At 36.3% G+C, this 21,386-nt stretch overlaps 1 long non-coding RNA gene across 1 annotated transcript in view; it reads right to left on the reverse strand.

Moving 5' to 3' along the window:
- Positions 1 to 6,720: 6,720 nt before the first annotated feature.
- LOC105477030 (uncharacterized) overlaps positions 6,721 to 21,386 on the reverse strand; it is a 93,442-nt gene continuing 78,776 nt past the window's right edge. The window contains exon 4 of the long non-coding RNA XR_011616853.1: positions 6,721 to 6,795. This is a non-coding gene — a long non-coding RNA (uncharacterized lncRNA). The remainder of the gene's footprint in view (positions 6,796 to 21,386) is intronic.

Consider the following 21,386-nt stretch of genomic DNA (forward strand, 5'->3'; position numbering starts at 1 on the left):
TTCACTTTCACAGCAACCTTATGAGATTGAGAATCTTATACCTGTTTTAACTGAGGAGTCTTAGGGGTATTTCTGCAAAAATGAAGACCTAAAAGTGTCGACAGTAATTGATCAATTCCTTCCATCCCAAGATCTAGGGATTTGCCAAAAGCAAACACAATAATACCAACTCTCTGTTACTTAAACAATACAAAAGGTTTATTACTTCTAGCTAAAAGTTTTACACATGTTTCAAGCAGAAATCTAGCATAGCTTGTGGTGGCTTGGTAGACTCTGAGTGCCACCTGGCATCCCTCTCTTCTTGTCATGGCACTCCATGGGCCCGCATCAGGCCTCTGTAGTGTCCACCATAAAAATAACAAAAAAGACTCTGGTGCACTGGAAGTCAGCTAAAGTATAGAGCACGAATCTCTGGTGCTAGTGCCCCTAATGGTTAGGGTAGATGTTTCCATATAGGTCACTTTTGTAGTTTCTGCTGAAGTGAGGGAGTAGAGCAGCTGCTACACAACAAAATGGCCTGTAGGCCTTATGTTCATGGGCAAGACCTAGGGTATCATGCAATCACTATTCTAATTCATAGGAAGTAAGAAGGAGGGCATGGTAATGAAGTTAGCCATTTGCTGTACCACAGACATAAAGGAAACACCTAGGATTTTTTTTTCCATCGTAATAGCAGTTGGCATCCCAGGGTAGCATAGGAGTTAGTGGAATATAATGCAAAGAATAAACCCTTGTTATGTATCTTTTACTTACACATTTCCTTAGTTTTAAAAGCTGGGGCTTTGGTAACAAAGCCCATTCGTATTAGTGCAAACAGTAGGGTGCATGTGCCTTCTAAGAATTTAAAATAGTAAATTCCAAGTTAAATTGTATGTGAGCATGTATATGGCTGTTAAGCATTTAAAGTAAGTCCTAGCCTATTTCAGTAACACTTAGTTCTTCAGTGTCATATAGCAATAAATGTCAAGGAATGAATTTGATTCCAAGTATTGGAAGACTATGTTTTAAGTTTCCTCTATTACAGCATACTGTTTCTGGGCAGTTTGATGCCCTGGAAGTTAGTTGTTTACATAGTTTTGAAGGTGAGAACCTTGATCTATAGATCTATGGTCTGATTCCAAATTTTGCTTATCCATAAATTTTATTTTGCTAGTGTATCTAGAATTAATTGGACCTAGGGAATGGAATAAGGCAGCTAAACTTACAAAAGGTTTACTTAGAAATAGAAATGTCAATATATTGATTTGTAATGATTAATATAAATGCAAAGAGTACAAGAAACAAGTACCAATTGATCAATTCAGTTTTACTTCTGCAAAACATTATATACAGGAAGCCAAATACAACACGTTACTTAGAACTAATTGAGTCAGAGTATGGGAAGGTTTATAACTGGTTTTAATTGCTACATGTCTGGTGTATGCATTTCACTATAGGAACTTATTTACTATAAGGATCACACCGTTGAGTGTTTGTGTCAATATGTCCACCCTATTAAAGGAAAAGGAGAGCATGTTATTTTGATTTAGGTAATTTTATCATCTAACAGCAAGAATTATCTGCTAGCTGGGAAGGGGACTTTTTTGGAGGAGGGGGCAAAGCGTCAATTTTAAATAGTAGCCATAGAAGTTAAATTATTATATTCCAGAAAGGTTTCTCAGATCAATCAGACCTTGGGGAGGCAGAAGTAAAGCACAAGAGCAAAGTGTTGGAATCTGAGTATAGGTCAGTGGCAAAGAGATCAGTAGGCATCGAACTAAATAAAAGATTCTGATCAGAGTCACATGGCGCATACCTCACCATGGAGGTCCAAGAAATAGGCTCTCTGCCTTGTGATTGATAATCACATAATAATAAGAAAAATTTCATGCAGATGAAGTAGAGAATAACTAATAATAAATCTGTAATTGGTCTAGTGGGATTCCTTTTAGGGAAGAATCGAAAGAGGCAGGAGGGAAATATTTGTGTTGCAGACCAAGAATCAAGTCACAGGAGGAAGAATAAGTCTCAGGTATGAAAGTGTTGGCAGGAATCTCTGCACTCAGGAGTTAAAGAAGGGGAGATCCTTGTGGGGACTGCTGATCTGCTGATTCGCCAACTAATTCAAGTCCAAGCTCTAATCTGGTCCCATCTATATTCATGAATGATGGAGCCATAGATTCAAATTGCCTTCTAGTCCTTTCATTAGCCCTTGCTGTTTGGGGAGAAAAAAAAAATCCTAAAATCGGGAACTTAGGACTGAGAAAGGTGAATACCCACTTTCCTGTTTAGAGCAGCTTACATGGCCTTCTTTCTGGAGTGCCCTCCTTTAACTTCCTGTCACCTGGAAAGTGTGTCAGGGGAAGTAGACTGGAAGTCAACAAATTTAGTGATGCAACAGGTAGAATATCTACATATAGATTGCAGAGAAAAGATTAGATCTGAAACAACAAACTTGTAACAATATGCTTGACTCCTTAATTTGTTCAGAGATTGTTCTGGTGCTTCTCAACATTGCCACACCTAATTCCTCTTTTTTGTAAAAAAATAAAAATTTATTATTTTAATATGTCTTCTTTAATCCTGATATGCAATTCATAGATAGCATAACCTATACAGTTGATCTCCATAATATTTTATTTTAAATTTTAATTGGAATTCTATTTAAAATAGAAATCAAAGTAATTTGTAATAGCATCACATATGTTTCAAAGGTGCAAATGCATGGACATGACTACACTGAGAGAGCCGAGGAAGCGGTCAAGTGTTTACCGTGAATGTGATTGCTGCGGATGCAGCTGGGTATAGATGCACTGTATTGCAACTCAGATTTTATGAGTGGCATTTCCAGGGATGTTGTGGTTTTACAAAATGGTAATCAACTCCTGGTAAATGTCCAGAGAAAGCACAATCTTTTCTCTATTTACACAAATGTTGCATTCCTAGAGTAGCCAATTTGTGTTAAACCCACACAAGAAAATCTTGTGCTTGCACTTAAAACAGTCACATTATAGTTTTAGTAAATTATAAACAAGCATTTCATCGCTAAGAATGTCCTGTAAAATATCTGGATATCTTGAAGAGTTAGGGGCAATGCTTCAGTTGGGCAGGACTGCAAGTTCATTTCAGGACGTCAAGTATCCATGACTCTTTTTTTTTTTTTTTTTAATTCATCATATATGTCCTATAATTTATTTATTTATTTATTTCGAGATTTTTATTTTTATTTTTGTTTTTTATTATTATACTTTTAAGTTCTAGGATACATGTGCATAACATGCAGGTTTGTTACGTATGTATACTTGTGCCATGTTGCTGTGCTGCACCCATCAACTCGTCAGCACCCATCAACTCGTCAGTTACATCAGGTATAACTCCCAATGCAATCCCTCCCCCCTCCCCCCTCCCCATGATAGGCCCCGGTGTGTGATGTTCCCATTACCGAGTACAAGTGATCTCATTGTTCAGTTCCCACCTATGAGTGAGAACATGCGGTGTTTGGTTTTCTGTTCTTGCGATAGTTTGCTGAGAATGATGGTTTCCAGCTATATCCATGTCCCTACATGACTCTTAAATTAAATTATCGGAGTGGCCATAACCATTATGATAACCAAAACACCCTCTCACCTTCAAATTTCCAAAGCACGAGAAGTCACTAAGAGGTCACTAGAAACAAGTTTTCTATGCATTTTGGAAATGCATTAATTTGGGGTAAGCTATACATAACTGTTTCAAAAATTTTTAGAAAACTGGAGTACTCTTATTTGCACTATGAAACTTACCAAATTATTTTTTAAAATTTAATTTTTACATGTGGCCAAAGACACAGATAAGGATAGGAGTGAGGAGTTAATAAAAAGCAAATACAGTCATGAGCCAGAGAGTTATTTATTTCTAAATTTTTGAGATGAAAGGAGGTGAAACAATTATAAGCACCAAGCCCTCTTTATAAGAAGATCTGGGTCAAAGCTAGATTTGAGACATTGAGGTGACAAGTGTCTGAGATCTGGAGAGTGGGTATTTGAATGAAAACATAGGATTTGGGGACTAACACATAAGGTTGTCATGAACATGTTTTCTAGTAGCCCAAGGTCCAGGACTTTGACAATGTAGGAATGACTGAGTGGGGAGGTCTTGGCTACTCCAGTGTGTGATACATCAAGGATCTTTTGGGATATGTCAAATCGCTTCTGCTGGGAACCTCTTTAGTTCTAGAATCTCTGTTGTCTCAACTTGACTTCAGATGCTGATGCTCTTCTGACGACACTCTGGCTATTCCCTCAGAATCCACAGGCTGACCATGCTTCCTTGTTGCACACAGGAATGATATTCTGTGACCCCGATCAGGGGCCCCAAAACACATTAGCTCTCAGCCAGAGATATGATGTGCAAGCCAGCGTGGAACCAATAAGCAGACTCCTGCTCTGCTGAGCTGTCATCAAACCCAGTGGGAAGGCAAAGAGGCTGTTACCTGCTGCCTCACTGCAGCCTGAATTTTCACTTACATCTGAAATTATTTCTCTTCCTTTACTCTTTGTGGTTCTTTTGTCCTTACCTCCAATCTCTTCCTTTTGTCCCTTAAAATTGTGCTAACAAATTAGGAAGATTAGGCTCAAATTAGATAAATAAAATAATGCTACCCTTTTTTTGTCATTGGGGTAATTGCACCTCTTTATCCATCTCTTTCCCTTTGGGGGCATGTCCCTTATCCCCATCCCTGGCCCTCATTTGTTAGTTACTGTAGCTTACACTGGTTGTTAGGTTTTACTTACTCCCCTCCCACAGCCAGGTTCTTGCCAACCATCTACCATATACAATATTGCAGCTACAAGCTGTTCTCAGAAAATCCACTCAAAATAGCTGAGGAGCAGCTGCTCCTGTGATATTTTCAAAAGAAAGAAATTTGTATTTGGCTTCATGGTCTAAGGGTCTGTTGGTTTTGCATAGAAAGAGACAAATGAAGCCCTTCACTCCAGCTGAAATTCTCTGTCCCTCATTCTCAGGCTCCTATTTCAGCAGAAGGATAAGTGGGCCAGGAAATGGAAAGATGGTTCTGGAAAAAGCCTGCATCATTTGCTTGAGGGCTGTTCATTTACTTCTCATATTTTTGCAACTGATATTTACAAGTAGATTAAGAAGAGTTGATTTGTGGGTACAAATTAGCGGTAAAACAATACTAGTTGAATCCAATTAGCATTTTTTGACTCATTTGTCACTCACCTAACATAACACTGGTGGAAACACTTTAATAATGCAGAGGAAATGTATCATTAATGTGTGGCACGCTGCTTCTACTCTTGAAATTTAAAGGCTTGGATAAATTTTGAGAGTGGAGCTAAGTATCCTTAAATTGTTTAGTTTGCTAGTAAAAGTCTCTTTTTATGTCTTTCTTCTCATACTTCCCCAGGAAGCATCTGAAAGAACAGTATGGTTGTCAGGTTTGGAACAGAACAATTAGATGTCAAGGATGCAATTAGTCTAAAATTAGCACATTAGGGACTCAAAATCATAGCATCTGAGACCACACAGCTATGAACTAGTAATTAAGAAACTTACTGTTTCCTGGAAAAAAAGTATGTATTTCCTGTGAGATAGCATTTATTCACTGTAGAATTATGTTTCATTTAAGCACTTGAAGCCATATCTTGATTCTGGAAGAGGTGAAATGCATCTTTGAAGGAACACGCCTGTATTAGCAAGAAGGGGTGTGTATTAGCAACATTGTCCATTGCTTCTAAAGTCAATTTTATGCTGCAGATCAAGCAGAGCTACAAATAATCACACTTCTTGTCACATGCTGTGGGATCACATCAAGCATTATAAATTATTAGAGATTTCACATGGACATCATGTAATACCACAGGAGTTCCATTATGATCTACCATTAATTAACATCCACTGCCTATATTTCAAACTGCTATTGCTCTGTCACACCACAGGCTGTTATACCGACCATAAATGCTATCAATATTTCTGCATTTATCTAAGCTCCAACTGATTAAAATGTGATTTGTCCCATAATACCTTCTTAGTTTGATATGTGACTCAAGATTGCTGACCTCACATTACTTGTATCTCAAGTTGTCATGCAGTCAATTATACCGAATAACTGCAGGGCTTAAGAGCACAGAGGAGAACCCGTATTGGAAGGAAAACATTACTCCCATAATTTTGAGAGAGAAAAGAAATACTAAGATGAAGAGTGTGGGGACTATTCTGCGCCAATGAAAACAAGTTGTAAAGTTATGAGTTTCCTGGGGCAGAACATAATTTAGTCTGTGCCTTGCAGTTTAATGAGTTAGGAGATCCCGGCAACTTTGGAGAGAAAGCCTGCTGGTTTACATACTTTCTTGCATTCTTCTCTTTCTCTCTCTTCTTCTCTTTCATCAACTTAGTTACTGAATGTCTAATACATGCATTCCGTAGTGGACCAAGGAGAGGCCAAAGTTTTCAGTGTAACAGCAAAGAATAAGCCCATCACACTGTGGTTGCTTCCGCTGGGTTCTTGGTCTGGCTGACTTTAAGAATGAAGCTGCGGACCTTTGTGGTGGCTGTTACAGTTCTTAAAGATGGTGTGTCCAGAGTTTGTTCCTTCCAATGTTCAGATGTGCCCTGAGTTTCTTACCTCTGGTGGGTTCGTGGTCTTGCTGACTTCAGGAGTGAAGCTGTAGACCTTCACAGGGAGTGTTACAGCTCTTAAAGGTGGCGGGTCTGGAGTTGTTCGTTCCTCCCAGTGGGCTGGTGGTCTTGTTGGCTTCAGGAGTGAAGCTGCAGACCTTCCCGGTGAGTATTACAGCTCATAAAGGTAGTGCAGACCTAAAGAGTAAGCAGCAAAATTTATTACCAAGAGCGAAAGAACAAAGCTTCCACAGAGTGGAACACTGGGAGTGGGTTGCCACTGCTGGCTTAGGTGGCCAGCTTTTATTCCCTTATTTGGCCCTGCCCATGTCCTGCTGATTGGTCCATTTTACAGAGCACTGATTGGTCCATTTTACAGAGTGCTGATTGGTCCGTTTTTACAGAGTGCTGATTGGTCCATTTTAACAGAGTGCTGCTTGGTGCATTTACAAACCTTTAGCTAGACACAGAGCGCTGATTGGTGTGTTTTTACAGAGTGCTGACTGGTGCGTTTACAAACCTTTAGCTAGACACAGAGTGCTGATTGGTGCATTTTTACAGAGTGCTGATTGGTGCATTTACAAACTCTTAGCTAGACACAGAGTGCTGATTGGTGTGTTTACAATCCTTTAGCTAGACAGAAAAGTTCTCCAAGTCCCCACCCGACCCAGAAGCCCAGCTGGCTTCACCTCTCAACACCACTAGATTAAATAGTAGTGTGAAAAAGTTAATACAACTTAACAAATAATTTTCTTTTACTATAAAGGTACTTGCTAAATATTAGAGTTTCATAGACTATTATGATTAAGGATTTTTTTAGTGATAACCTAGTCTAACATTACAGAAGAAAAATGGGACAAAAATTAGCAAGTAAATGGTTGGAGTAATACCAAAAGTTAAGGCACTAGAAAATCAGGACTTGAGCCCCATCTCTTAGAACTTGGCTAGCAAATGTTTTGCCTCTTACACATGCTTTTATAATTTGCTATCCTAAAAAGACAATTGCAATTGCAAGACAGACAAATTTTATACCATATAGTTTAAGCACTTATTTTTCTTTAAGCAAAATACACTAATAGAGAAACTATGAAGGCAGAATGCAGTGGCTGATGCCTGTAATCTCAACACTTTGGGAGGCTGAGGCAAGTGGATTGCTTGAGCTCAGGAGTTTGAGACCAACCTAGGCAACATGCTGAAACCCCATCTCTACAAAAAATACAAAAATTAGCCAGATGTGGTGGCATGCGTCTATTATGCTAGCTACTTAAGGGCCGAGGCAGGAGGATCGCTTGAGTGAGGGAGGTTGAGGCTGTGATGAGCCGTGTTCGCATTACTGTACCCCACCCTGGGTGATGAAGTGAGACTCTATCAAGAAACAAATTATGGAGATGTTAACCCCTTAAGCCTTGTGTAATGGAAAAAGTCACAAAACTACAAAGGGAGCAAACAATACATGATTTGAGACAAAACACTGAAATTTGAAAAGGTTTTGAACTGCAAAGTGAGTCTCTCTAAGCTACAGTTGCTCACTATTATGGAGCATACTAGGGCTTAAATGTGTCTCCTAAAGTTCATGTGTTAGAAACTTGATCCGCAGTGTGGAAATGTTCAGGTGATGGAGACGAATGGCAGGTGTTTGGATCATAGAGGTGATCCCCTATTGAGTTGATTAATGCTGTTTTTGTGAGAGGGGCTTCCTTGTAAAAGTGGACTTCAGCCCCCTTCTCTCTATCTCTGTCTCACACACACACACACACACACACACACACACACACTCAATTTCCATTATGGGATGACATAAAAAGAAGGCCCTCACCCAAGGCTGGCCACTTGGTTTTGGACTTCTCAGCCTCCAAAACCGTGATAAATAAATTGCCCTTTTTAATAAATTGCTCAACCTCAGCCATTCTGTTATAAGAACAAAAAACGTACTAAAACAGAACACAAGGACTTTCTTTGGGGATGAGCTTTTTCCCTTGTCTATCAGATAAGCTCCCTCACACGGTAAGAAAACCATTTGCATAAAACTGTTTTTGTGTTAAAAATGTACAAATGGTCAAACACTTAAAAGTTCTAGTGTTAAAAAGCAATGGCCCTTTGATGTTTTCTGAATGCTTGTCAGATAATGAAGTTATTGCCTGATCAGGCTGGAGAGGTTAATAAAGAGTATAGGGGTTCAGGGTTGCTTACAAATGACAGGAGGGCTGGCTGTATCCAGTCTATGAAGCCCTTATTAAGAAAAAGGAAGTCCCAGAAAAATAAATGGCATTTAGTGTTATGGTCTTTATAGATCCTTTACCTAGTTTTTGTGAGGTAAAACTCAACTTAGGATATTTTATTCTCAATGTATCCAGGCGTCTTTATCAGCTCAGAATCAAATGTAGAGTTCTGCAATAGATAAAGCCTGCATTGTAATTAGATGAGCTGCCAAGCAAAGTCCTCAGTGGTGTCTGATTGGTGAACAGAATCCTGGATTTGTAGAAATTTGGAGTGGGCTGAACCAATAAACCTCCACACACCTCATATACCCTGGGACAAGTTCTGAGAAGAGAGCCAGAAACCAGTATGCAGTGTGGGTCTGGGCAGAGACAGGAGTTTTCTCCAATGGGTGGAAAGAAAAAATTTGACAAAAGGAACAATCCTGGAGTTCCCAGGAGCCCACAGCGATCTCTTTATAACATACTCTAGATAGTTTTACCCATAGTACAAGTTTCAAAATGACAGTTTTCAACTTTGATATTAGCTTTTCTTATTATTTTGCTTCAAATGACATTTTTAAAATAATAGGTGTAAATGTATATACTGAATTTTTATATATATTACATAATTTAGTAATTAGAGAGTTTATTTTTCTGAAAAAAATCAAGCCCCACAGCTGGATAGTATATTTTCATAGTTTTCTCAGTTAATCTTCGTAGAGAAAGGTTCTGTTAGAGTTTTATGCTACCCTCAATGATGCCTCCTGGTAGCAGCTGACCTGGGGTTAATTCCCAAAGTGAAATAAAGTAGTCTCTGGGCAATATGCCCTACAAATCTAGCTTAGTTGGTGATTACAAGTGTCATACTCATTATCTTCTTTTTTTCATTCAAACAAATAAATATAGCATTTAAATATCAGGCAAGTTTAGAGAAATTTGTTTTTGTTTACTTATTTAAGGCTGAAGAAAGGGCTCAGATGAATTCCAAAAAAAATTAATATACATTAATATTTAGTGAGTACTTTTTTTTCCAGAACTGTGATTGTTCAAGATATAATATATTTCTATATTAGGGTTACTTTTCCTTTTCTAAAATTAAACTTATATCTCAGGAAGTATTTTGGGATGAAATGGATAAAATAAGAAAAGTATTATACATTTAATTTTTTTTTTTTTTTTTGCATGAGGAACTTTCTGATAAACCCAGGAGATGGCAGGAATTGAAGAATAAAAGGAAGGATGAAAGCAATGGTAAGGGGGCATTGACTAGATCTTTGTGGAAATGCCATGTTGTTCAGCTGGCATCAGCTTCCTGGGTAGCTCAAATAGCTCTGCAGTCTCAAGATTGATGGCTTCCTTGTGTTCCTTTCACTTAGAATAACAGTGAGTCATTGGGCTCAGCTCCAGCTTTAAGCAGAACTTTGGAAAGAACATTTCTTGCAGGGTTTAGTCGTTTTGCCAATGAATCACATGGAACTCTCTTATGGTTAGAGGGCCCCCAATTAGGAAGGATATTGGACCAGTTGGATAAAGGAGTTTGAGGAATCAGAGACATTCCTCATAAGTGAGGCTATAGACTTGTAGAAACGTATTCAATCTGTGCACAATCTAGGTGATACATTTTTAAAAATTATTTCTAATCCTGGGGCTGTAGGAAATAGTAACTGGAGGGCTAAGGGAGTTACATTGGCATTGCACTGCTCATCTCCCTGTAAAATCCTCCCCTGAAAAAGCAAATTGGACTTTTGGGTTCATCCCGCTTCTTGACAGACTAAGTGAGCCATATTGAAAATGGCATTTTGTTTTTAAAAAAGATATTAGTTATTATGCAAAAGGGCAAAACTCCTGGTGGAAAAATAAGCATTGATGATCTTGAGGAGATTTCTTCTGAGGCCGTTCTATCACCTTCAGATGTTGGCCGTTCCTTGGAGGTGGTCTTGACAAGAGACTAGACCAAGTTCCTTTCCCTTGTATGTTAACCAAAACATCATGATAGATGTGATAATCTTCTAATCTTTTTGGAGTTCTGATGAACGCCTTTCCCCAAATAAGTCTGAGCTCCATTTGTCTGGTGACCAGGAGAACTGCCCAGACATGTGTTAACTGGAAATGAAGCTTTGGCTAGTGGTTTTTTCATTAGCCAAAGTTGAAATTCAAAAGGGGTTTGTTGTCACAGATGGCATGGGGAAACCTGGAGCACGTTATGTCAAGTGAAATAAAACCCAGTCACAGAAGGACAAATACTATGTGATTCCACTTACATGAGGTATCTAAAATAGTCACACACATTGAAGTTGCCAGGGATTGGGGGTGGGGAAAATAGGGAGTTGGTCAATAGGTATAAAGTTTCAGTTGTTCTAGATGAATACGTTCAAAGTATCTGCTGTGCAAAATAGTGCCTATAGTTAACATCATGGTATTGTGTACTTCAAAGAGTGTGTTAAGAGGGTAGATCTCATGTTAAGTGTTCTTACCACAAAGTAAAAGAAAAACAAATACAAATGAACAGAAACTTTTGGAGGTGTCAGATACGTCTATTACCTTGATTGCAGTGATGACATCATAGGAATTGCCATAAGTCCAAACTCATCAAATTATACACATTAAATACATCAAGTTCTTTGTGCATTATTTATACCCCAATAAGCTGTTAAATATTTTTTAAAGGATATTGGTTAAATGAATAAATGAATTAATGAATTCGATAGCCATTGATTATAATGAGTCAGATTTTGTGGCAGGTCCCTGGAATATAGAATTAAAGAAGACAGTCACCAACATCAAGGGAAAGTGATTGAGACACACATAAAAATGCATAATTGCAGTACAGAGTGATCGGTGTTAAAATAGAAGCTGACTGTAGAGCACTGAAGAGTAAAAGTAATAGCCCAGTGAATCAGGAAATAATGAATCAGGAAGGAAACTTTGAGCTGGCATTTGGTCTTTTAATTAAGGCAACACTAATTTCACCATATCATTACTTTCAAATATTTCTATGTTATGTCTGTCAGTTGCTTTTGTAGGCTAACATATTGGCTAGGAGTTAAGCCATGGCGTTAAAATGCATTCTGATGTGATTGTATTCGTTTACCAGTTGAAGAAACATTGTTGATACCATAGTTTATTTTCTGTGACTTTCCAAATTTTTTAAACTTTGAAAATCACCCAAACTATATCAGGAAATCTATAGTATGCCTATAAACTTAGAATATCTAACAAAAGACATCAATTGTTTTAATATAATCATCCTTTCCCTTTTCTGGTAGCTTCTATTTTCCTGAACCATCATGCACTTCAGGTTTTAAAATACATTTCCATAGAGTTGAGACAGATTATTTTGATTTCCTTGCTATGATTCATTCTCATTACCAATTATAATTTTGTGATTTTGTGCTTTTCCCTGTATTTTTAAGTTCATATGTTTATTTTTTCAAATAACAAAATTCTGCATATATTTATAAAAGTTATTGTTTTGTTTTATTAATTTCTGCTTGTATATTTGTTATTTCTCTCCTGCCAGTATATTTTGGTTGATTTTGCTTATGTGTTTTCAAACTTCTTATGTGGAGTACTTATTTCCTTTTTTTAAAAAAGAAAAAAATTCTTTTTAAGCCTCCAGATTCTTTTGTGAGCATAGTTGTAGCCATTTTCCATATTGTGTAATTTTTATACTTTTATTCAAAATTTTTTATTTATATTTATTTTTTGCTGTTATAAAAGCATTGGTTCATTCTCATCAATATTGCTGATATTCTGATGGTTCAAACTGGCCAGCATGGCCCTCTCCTTACAGTAGGTAATCTGCAGCCTCACTGGCTCACTGGGGGTAAAGGGAGGGGTCCTAGCTGAGCCCAGGGTGGGGACGATGACTCTTCAGGCAGGCAGTCTGTCCCGTGTGAAAGAGGCATGGGTGGGTGGGGCCACCAGGGAAGCAGAGTTGGGAGAAACCGCCTCACAGTCTTTTATTTTTCCCCATCTGTCGATGATTCTCCACGTATATTTCCAAGTTTCAGGTTAAAGTGTTTTCGTCTCAATTTCTGTCACGAATTTGTAGTGTTGTTTCATATTATTATAAACTACGGACTGTTTCACTATGACTTATTTGAATTTATTGCAAGGTTTGTTATATTGCCTAATTTAGAAAATGTTTTAATGACATTCATAAAAGGCAAATATCTTCTTTATTAAATGTGCTATTTTGTTCTACTTACTATTTAGTAGTATAAATAAAACTACCTCATTTTGTCAAAATTTTCAAGTACTTTTGACCTGCCTGTGGTATAAGCTCAAGGTATATGGAAACTCTTTGGAAGAATCAAAAGACTACACAGTCCAGGACCACTGAAGAATACTTGTCAGCACTCTAAAGATTTTAAGAGGTTTTGAAAGAAAAAGGATTGGTGTCCAAATAATTTTTTAATGATTTGAGGTTAACAAAAATTAAAAATCATTTTTTTCTGAGTTTCTAAAGGTCTTTAATATGTTAGCATGAATTGAGTATCTTTAAGATGTAGCTTTTTAATATAAGTTTCCCAAACTAATTTTGTCATGAAAAGTTGTTTTGTGGGACATCTCAAGTGAAGTGACTGGATTTCATTGGAAGTTTTTAATGAGGCAATAGAAACTAGGAAGCGAAGAGACCTTTTCAAAGCTGTGAACTTAATTGACAAACTTTGGATCTAATGTTCTGGCAGTGCCAGTATTTCCGTATCAAGTGTATCAATAGTTGCCTAAATATTGCCCATCAAATTACATGGAAAGAGAGTGAAACAACTTAGTCAGCAATCTGAACTGGATCTAGTCTAGCAATCTATTAAATTCCAATTGATAGCCTGTATCATGGTGGCTCAATTTTTTCAAATGCTTCTGACCGACTGTGGGACATCATCCACAAGTGAATTTTCATTCCACACTATAACTGAAAATTCATTTATTCAGTTAAATATTAATTGAGCTCCTGTGACGTCTTAAGCACTGTTAGTAATAAACAGGACAGTTTATGCTCCCTTCTTGGAGCTCATATGCTCCAATAAATAGACAATAAATAGGAAAATATAAAAATTTTAAAAAGTAATAGTTTGCTAAGAAAGATTTTCAGCTGATGAGCCATTATGACCCTTAGAGAGTCACTTGCCTAAATCAAGGCTGCCTGATCTTAGCAGTGAGAAAATTTCCCTGCTCCTATCTGACAGGGCTTCAGTGAGCCGGAGGAGCTTTAAAATCCACATCTTAGGGCATTAGCAGTGACTGGGTTCATTTTGCCTTTCCACTACTGATTTTTGGGCAAGAACCACTCACAGCAGGGTACTTGCAGTGCCCCATGTCTTTACATGATGAATTTTCTTTTGTGGATTTTCTAATTCTGGGTGAAGTCCCCTTAGCCTGTGCCCTCCCGACTTCCTGCACTTTTCCTTCAAAAAAAAAAAAAGTTATGAATACAAATTATGTTTCTGGTGGGTTACTTCAGACTGGTGGACATGGAAAATATCTCCAGATTCAGGAATGTTCTTTGAAAACGATGTTTTAATTTTGCTCTTGAATTAGTCCACTTCTTCCTGATGCTGATACTCAAGCAGCTGTTTCCTAATGACTGGGTACAGAAAACCTCACCATGCTGGCTGATGGCCTCAGATCAAGCGTAAGAGCATGAGGAGGTTCAGAAAATTGTTTGACACAAATGTGTACTAAGTAGATGCAGTGTCTGCTTCACCTGAAGATGAGAAGTAATAGTTCTATTTAGGGAATATTTTTTATTCTGCCTTATTCAATGGGGACAAATGCTGCCTTAATTTTTAAATTGACATGTGAAATTAAATTTACATGGAAACATATGTTTATCGCAGAGAAAATTAATCATTTGAACGGGTACCTAACAGAGCCTTTAAGAAAAAAAAAAATAAGAGTTGGGGTTTCACTATGTTGCCCAGGCTAGAGCTGAATTAACAGGCTCAAGTGATCCTCCCATCTGACCCTCCCACGCAGCTAGGATTACAGGCGCCTGCCACCATGCCCTGCTAATTGAGCTTTTTAAATGATTGGTCATAGCAAAAATATTTCTGTTTGCCCTGTGTGCTCATGTCATTTATCATTCATCATGTGGCCCTGATTAAGTTGAAATCATACTTTAGTATACATTTTTTAAAAAGGGTAAAAGAACATAGATTAAAGCACATTTCAAGATCTACCTGTCTATCTATCTATATACTAGATCTCACACAATTGTCATAAAAAAGTACACAAAATTGCATTCCAGTGTAAAATTCTATGTCACATTGTTCTCTCTTTTAAACATAAGCTTATTATTCTATTTGTATATTTGTGTATTTATTGATGTATTGAATAGTAAATAGTCCTGCTATACATATTATATATGTATTATGCATATATATTTCATGTAAAATAATCCCCACAACAAGTAATTGTTATTGGCACTATTGTTTTTGAGAGGAAAATGCATTTATAAAGGAAGGCACAGTGTATGTAAGGTTTTGATTTGCAAAAAGCCATGTGCAAATATTGTTTCTAAATATATTAAACATTTGGCCCCAGGCAAATAATAATATTTTATAGGATGGAGGAAATATGGAGAGTTATTATTTTTACAAATATACAAGAAGCTGTCTGATCTTGAGTCACTTTAAATGCTCATTTTGCTCTTAATGAGTAAAAATGTTCTTCAAATAGTAATTTATAATTTGTATTTCTTCTTTTGTGTATTTTCTGTCAATTCATTTTGTCAAATGTTTTCCCACTATTGGGATTCATGTCCTGTTTCTTTTCATTTGACAAAGCTCTACTTTGCCATTTGTGTCACAGGTTGTAAATATTTATATCAAATTATAATTTGCTTTTTGGTTTCTTTACATATTTAACCCACTTGAGTAAATAAAAGTAAGGAAGCTCTAAAATGTAAGGTTATTTTATGTTACTAATTATGATTTCTGGCTTTAAATTTGTTAAAGAGTCATCTATGTGTTCTTGTATTTCTTTTAGGGTTTCGTATTTTACATTTAACATTTACTATGCAGAAATCATTTTATCTTTTTTCCCAATTGTTCACCAGGAGACATAACCTTATTATTCTATTTGTACATTTATTGATTTATTGAATAGTAAATAGTCCTGCTATATATATTATATATATATTGTGCATATATATTTTATGTAAAATAATCCCCACTCTTTTTTTTTGAGACAGAGTCTTGCTCTGTCACCCAGGCTGGAATGCAGTGGTGCAATATCAGCTCACTGCAACCTCCACCTCCCGGGTTTAAACAAGTCTCCTGCATCAGCCTCCCAAGTAGCTGGGACTACAGGCACGCACCACCACACCTGGCTAATTTTTGTATTTTCCGTAGAGACGGGGTTTCACCATGTCAGCCAGGATGGTCTTCATCTCTTGACCTCCTGATCTGCTGGCCTCGTCCTCCCAGTACATTTTTTTTTTTTTTTAGCTAAACTTGTACATTTATTTTTTAAAATAAACTCAGATTATGTTGGAAAATTTCCTGCAACTCATAGTAATTTTTTTCTCTAGTTATTCAAGAATTATGTGTATATTCTAAAAAATAATTTATTCTTTACCTAATGGTGTAATAAATTATAGTTTTGGATTTATTGTAATAAATTATCTTTGCATTACTCTAAATATGCTTTTTTGATCATGGGTCCAGGTAGTAATATTGTTGGTAAACTCTAATAGTATTTTACATTTATTCACATTAGATTGTTCACAGTTTTCTATGTTTTGGTGCTATAAATTTCTAATATACTGGTTGCAATCGATTATAAATATGATTTGAAACTCCCAATATTTACGCCTTATGAATCATTATACAGCATGGGTATTATAAATGGACATGAGTAATGCAAGAATTTATTTTAAAATTGATGTTGACATTTATGTTAGATATATTCTTTGACAACTAATTTTTTCAATATCTAACATTTATTTTCCTATTCATGTTTCTAATTACTCTTAATTTAATTTTAGTTGTATATTATGAATTTCATCGATATAGTCACATATATAGTATGAAGTCATAAGTTACTTCTACAAATGTATATTTCCCCCATTAACATTAATTTTTAAATTAAGATTTTTCTATTTTTGCCTGATTTGTTCTCTTTTCTTGTTTGTCCCTCAAATAATAACCTTTTGGTTATATTCACAATATTTTAATTTTACTTTTCTGAATTTATATTTTCTTGTTTTTTGTTTTGTTTTGTTTTTTGCAGTTTTTAAGTTTTTCTGTCTTCATCCCAAGATTTTATATCGCTGGATTTAATTTGCTGATATTTTGTGGGAATTTTATGTTGACGTTCCTGAGGGATATTCATCTACAGTTTTATTGTTTTCAATGGCTCTTTTGCTTTCTGGGCAATTTTGGTCTCATAACAAGAGTTGGTAAGCATTCCCCCTTCTCACACTTTCTGGAAGGGTTTGTGTAGAATTGGATTATTTGTTCCTTAAACGTTTGGCAGTATACACTAGTGACACAATCTAGGTTTGAATTTTTCTTTGTTGGAAGTAACGTAGCAACTTCTACTTTGCTATTATTTGATTATTCTCTAATATCTAAGCTTGCTTTTTTATTTTCAAACTTTCTGGATCATTTCTTCTTTCACTTATTCCTTTGTAGATCCTATGCAATTGGTTTTGACTGATTGGTTTCTATCTTAATCTCATTATTTTCCTATTTTACTGAATAAGCTAAATTGTTTAGCTATTCAAATTTGCTGTCATAACTAATTATATAGTCTTATTTTGTCACTTTTTAAACTTTAATATGTATCTGCAATTGATTCCTTAGATTTGTGTGTTATGCTATGTAAACTGTTTTCTTTCCCTTGGTTGTATTTAATTATTTGGAATTTTCATCACATTTTTAATTATCTCACTATCTTTGTTCATTAAATATTGCTACAACTAATTAGGTGTAATATTTAATTCTCAGAGTCATAACAGTAGCATAGTTTAACTGCTTATTGCCTTCTTGTTTTATGATATAATTTTAATTTTTTGTGTAATTATTGTTAAATTATACTTTCTGTCTTATTTCTTTAAAGAAATACAACACTTGGATTTTTTCTTGAGATGGAGTCTTGCCCTGTTGCCCAGGCTGGAGTGCAGTGGTGGATCTTGGCTCACTACAACCTTTTGATCAAGCCATTTGATCAAGGGTTCAAGCCATTCTCCTGCCTCAAGCCTCCTGAGTAGCTGAGATTACAAACATGCGACACCACACCGGGCTAATTTTGAATTTTAGTAGAGACAGGGTTTCATCATGTTGGCCAGGCTGGTCTCAAACGCCTCATCTCAAATGATCTGCCCACCTAGGCCTCCCAAAGTGCTGGGATTACAGGCATGAGCCACCACACCTGGCCCACATTAACTATATTTCCTGATGATTAAATCTATATTTCAATGGTTTTAATGCTTTCTTTCAGTTGCTTTATGTTGCAGTAACCAATTACATTTTATTTTTATCTAATAAATCTCATTTCTGTAATATATTTTGAGTACTTTACTAATACATAGTTGGTAAATAGTAATGAAGACTTTCTTATGTGATAATTTTTTCTTCAGGTGCCAAGTTGCATGAACCACAAATTAGCTCAACATATAATTTCTGGCAATAACTTTTTCTCATTGAAGTTCTATAGACTTTGAACCATTACTGGGATCTTACATTATGGGAAAAAGTCTGATAAGAGGTCAAAGTGTCTTCTTTTGTGAATAAACTGATTTTAACACTTGGTGTATGTACCAGTGAAAGTCTCTAGAGCATAGTAAACCCTCTTAGCTTGTATTAATTTAGGCCCCCACATAGGAATATTTTCTTCTATTATATTTTATTATTATCTTTTTTTAAAAAAATGGTTTTGCCCGAGGAACACCAAGGATCCATCTGTATGTTTTTGGTTGGGCTATCCACCTTATCTATTATAGCCTTTATTATTTGTGTGATTTGTTCTTCATAATCTATATTCTGCAGGATTTTTTTCAAGCATTTCATCCATAACATGGTTTTATTTTTTCTGCTATTTCTTGTTAAGGACTAGTATTGTCTAGTTGTTTTTCTTTTTAATCTCAAACTATTTTTTTTTCTTCAACAAATGTTTGAGTGCATTCTATTGCCCTAGGAACACCAGTTAACAAAATGGTCAAACATCCTTGCACTGAGGGAACTTATATTCTGTGGCTAGAGAGAGATTTTAAAAAACATAAATGTGTAATATATCAGACGGTAGTATTTAGGAGAGAAAAAAGTAGGTAAGAAAGCTGGGGAGTGTTATAACTGGAGATTAGCTTCATCCCAAAGGTAAATTTTGAGCAAAAACTTGAAGGAGTTGAGCAAACAGTGTGATAACAATATCTAAATAAAGAGCATTGCAGATAGAGGAACAAGGAAAAATGTTTGAAGATGGGATGGTGTCTAACTTGTTCCAGTGATAGCAGGGAGGCCAGGGATTCTGGAGCAGAAAGACCAAAGGTAAGAGTAATATGAGAACAAAGAGTAACAGAGATGCAACTGTGTAGGGCTTTCTAAAGCACAGTAAGAATGCAGCTATCTAGCCATCTAGCTATCTCTCTCTGTCCCTACCTGTCACTCACTCTTGAAAGGTAAATTAGATGTGATACTCATTCTAAAATAGTGCATGTGAATTCTCCTTGTTTTCCCTCAAAAATTTTCAAAATGCTACTGGAATTCTCTCTTAAATCTTAAGCTGGAGCACTGATAAATCATCAGACTAAAAGGAATGTGATAGGAGCTAGAACCATGAATCAACCCAAGTGTTTACCTCTACATGGCAGTTTCTTCACTGTTTTTATGGACGCACTGTACCAAGGACCAACTTTCCATTTGGGTCCAGCCTGGAATTATGTTGCATGGTGAGATGTTTCTCTTTCCAGGTCTTGTTGTCTGCCTTAGGAAATACCTTCAGTAGCATGAGGGATAAGCTGTGTCTGAGGACAACCCTATTATTCCCAGGTTTGGTGTGGCCACTAACTGCTGTTGCGACAAAGCAATCTCCTCAACCCTCACCCCATATTCTTTCTTCACTTGGTCATTCAAATTAAGAGCTGTGTTTAAATTTACTTTCTTCATTTCCAATGTCATTGTACTTCCTTCAAAGGAGGAAGAGCAAAAAAATGGCTTTTAGTGTTTTCTATAATTGTGGGAAGAACTCTTAAAGCTTGTGTAATGTTTATTCTTGAATTTTATGTTTTCTGGATGGTATCTTCCAAAGTTCACAGCAATATCATTTAGATGCTTAAGTTGAATTCTGTTGTATGAATGTGTGTATGTGTAGAGGGATGGAGGGTGGTAGATAAAGCAATATAAGGATAGTTAGGCATTCATATAAAAGTTTGTATTAGTTTTCTATTGCAGCATAACATATCAACATTATTTTAGCGGCTTAGAGCAACACATTTATTATTTTAGAGTTTCCATAAGTTGCAAATCTGGGCACAGCTTGGCTGGGTCCTCTTAGCTGCTTTGTGTCCTGTAAAGCTGTAATCAAGATTTTTATTAGGCTGCATTCTCATCTAGTAGCTTGATTGGGGAAGAGTTGCTTCTAAGCTTATTCAAATTGTTGGAAGAATTCATTGTCTTGTGACTGTGAGAGGGCACCAGCTCTTTAGTGGTTGTTATCTTTATGCCAAAGTCAGGTCCTAGAGGCTTCCCATAGTTTCTTGATATGGGAAGTGTGGCTGCCTACTTCATTAAGGCTACAAGATGAATCTCTGCTCTCGAGGGAGGCCAAATCTTTTCTCAAGGACCTTCATCTAATAAGGCTTATCCAGAAAAAATGTCCCTTTTGATTAATTGCAAATAAACTGATTTGTAGACTTCATCTGTCTTTAAAATCTCTTTATCTTTGCCATCTTCTATTGGCCAGAAGGAATTCACAGTTCCCATCTCCACTTAAAGGAGGGCATTTTTTAAGACATAAATACCAGAGAAAGAAATAGTAGGGGACTTAGAATTCATCCTACCACATCAACCCACAATTGTCCCCAGATATATCTTAAAATATATGTATTATTTCATATATCTAAAATTAAAATTTAATTTTAAGTTAAATAGTGGAAAATATTTTAAGAGGAGATCAGCTTATTTTTCATAGCAAAAGTTAATAATTATGTATACTTTTCAAAACTTCACTCAGCTTTCTAAAATAAAACATTTTATTGAAAATATACTCATCAACTTCCATGAAATAGTTATGAACTATTCTAGTTTTATTTCTTTAGTACTCTGACAGTTTCATCATCTAACTTATTTTTTCAGGCTAAATTCCAAGTACACTGTCTCCATGCTCCTCAAAACACACATTATTTTCCAGAGCGTAAAAACACAGTGCTAAAAAAATGATCCATTGCAGATTTGCCTGCCTGCCTCCCTCCCTCCTTCCTTCCTTCTTCCTTCCTTCCTTCCTTCCTTCCTTCCTTCCTTCCTTCCTTCCTTTCTCCTTTTTTCCTCTTTCTTTCTTTTCCTTTCTTTCTTTCCGTATCTCACTCTGTCACCAGGCTGGAGTGCAGTGGTATGATCACAACTCACTGCAGCCTCAACCTCCCAG

The sequence above is a fragment of the Macaca nemestrina genome, chromosome 19, assembly GCF_043159975.1.
Source record: "Macaca nemestrina isolate mMacNem1 chromosome 19, mMacNem.hap1, whole genome shotgun sequence".
Lineage (NCBI taxonomy): Eukaryota > Metazoa > Chordata > Mammalia > Primates > Cercopithecidae > Macaca > Macaca nemestrina.